This window comes from Bufo bufo, chromosome 1 (assembly GCF_905171765.1).
Source record: "Bufo bufo chromosome 1, aBufBuf1.1, whole genome shotgun sequence".
Classification (NCBI taxonomy): domain Eukaryota; kingdom Metazoa; phylum Chordata; class Amphibia; order Anura; family Bufonidae; genus Bufo; species Bufo bufo.
The window spans coordinates 160,971,901-160,974,279 of record NC_053389.1 but is presented as its reverse complement, the minus strand read 5'-3'; positions in this window follow the sequence as shown (position 1 = coordinate 160,974,279).

Genomic DNA, 2,379 nt, shown 5'->3' with positions numbered 1-2,379 from the left:
GAGATGTCTCAACTGTGTCCTTCATATGTCCTGCGTAGAATGAGACATCGGATAGAAAATACAATACATGTATGTATGTGTGTGTATGTATGTATGTGTATATATAATATACATATATATATATATATATATATATATATACAGTACAGACCAAAAGTTTGGACACACCTTCTCATTCAAAGAGTTTTCTTTATTTTCATGACTATGAAAATTGTAGATTCACACTGAAGGCATCAAAACTATGAATTAACACATGTGGAATTATATACATAACCAACAAGTGTGAAACAACAGAAAATATGTCATATTCTAGGTTCTTCAAAGTAGCCACCTTTTGCTTTGATTACTGCTATGCACACTCTTGGCATTCTCTTGATAAGCTTCAAGAGGTAGTCCCCTGAAATGGTTTTCACTTCACAGGTGTGCCCTGTCAGGTTTAATAAGTGGGATTTCTTGCCTTATAAATGGGGTTGGGACCATCAGTTGCGTTGAGGAGAAGTCAGGTGGATACACAGTTGATAGTCCTACTGAATAGACTGTTAGAATTTGTATTATGGCAAGAAAAAAAGCAGCTAAGTAAAGAAAAACGAGTGGCCATCATTACTTTAAGAAATGAAGGTCAGTCAGTCAGCCGAAAAATTGGGAAAACTTTGAAAGTAAGGGCTATTTGACCATGAAGGAGAGTGATGGGGTGCTGCGCCAGATGACCTGGCCTCCACAGTCACCGGACCTGAACCCAATCAAGATGGTTTGGGGTGAGCTGGACCGCAGAGTGAAGGCAAAAGGGCCAACAAGTACTAAGCATCTCTGGGAACTCCTTCAAGACTGTTGGAAGACCATTTCAGGGGGCTACCTCTTGAAGCTCATCAAGAGAATGCCAAGAGTGTGCAAAGCAGTAATCAAAGCAAAAGGTGGCTACTTTGAAGAACCTAGAATATGACATATTTTCTGTTGTTTCACACTTGTTTGTTATGTATATAATTCCACATGTGTTAAGTCATAGTTTTGATGACTTTATAGTCATGAAAATAAAGAAAACTCTTTGAATGAGGTGTGTCCAAACTTTTGGTCTGTACTGTGTGTGTGTGTGTATATATATATATATATATATATATATATATATATATATATTTATAGTGTGTGTATATATCTATATACATTCACAAAAAAAATAGTGGGATTGCTGCAATACTTGGCATGCAGTTATATCTCAGGCAGATGTGTGAATCATTACAGGTGTAGACACTGGGTCTTGCCACAAGAGGGCGTACAAGTGCTTTCCCTGCTGCCCTATAGAAAGGCGCTCTTGGTGAGAGATGGTTGACATGCCTCCACAGGAAAGGATGCAGGGCAAAATTGTGGGGTGTGGAGAATGGAAGGGTCTGAGGAGGAGGGGACCCGAGCATGTGTAGAGGTGGAGGGAGTTTGGAACGAAGTGGGAGGAAAATAGTGGGGAGAAGAAGTAGAATAAGAGACAGAAGGGAACACATGCTCGGAGGGGTGGGAATGGGAAGGTTGGCGGTAATGGGCACTGGTACGGGGGGTAGGTGTGGGATGGGGTTGGGGCGGTGCATAATTTCCCATGACCCGTTCTCTAGCATGATCTTAAACTCATGCAACTGCTCGGGCGTCATGGAGTCCATCAAATTGATTATGCTTAGCCCATAATGGTAGTTAGAGCTGCGTTGAATCGCCGACTCCGCCCCCTCCCAGCGGCGAATCAAGTCAGCACTAAATACCTTTTGATGTTTGGCAAAACCTTCCAGAGCGTCGGAAACGACCCCTACAAGGTCCACATAATCATTTTGATTTGGCCTACCGGATCTCTGCCTGCTCACTAGGGCTCTCAAATTTGGCCGGAAACATAAGAGCCTCTGTTGAGCAGAGAGATCCGGTAGGGGACCCGGATTGTCCTGAGCCGATTCATGAGGGACAGGAGGGCTGGCGGTGGTGATCCGTTCCAGTTCCGCATCAAGAGGTTGTTCAGGATCCTGAGTGCTGGTAGTTCTGTAGAAAAAAAAAATAATTTAAGTAAAGAATTGTCCTTTAAATACAGCATCCATGTTCTATGCTATGGCTACCTTATACCATAGGGGGTTGGCTAAAACAGGGGAGCCAAACGCTCCGCTGTCTCAAAAAGCTCCCTACACTCAGACGGAGAGAACAGTTGTCCCTCTGACTGTAGGGGGCTGGCCAAAACAGGGGAGCCAAATGCTCCGCTGTCTCAGACAGCCCCTTTAAGGGCTCTTTCACACTTGCGTTCTTGTCTTCCGGCATAGAGTTCCGTCGTCGGGGCTCTATGCCGGAAGAATCCTGATCAGGATTATCCTAATGCATTCTGAATGGAGAGAAATCCGTTCAGGATGCATCAGGATGTCT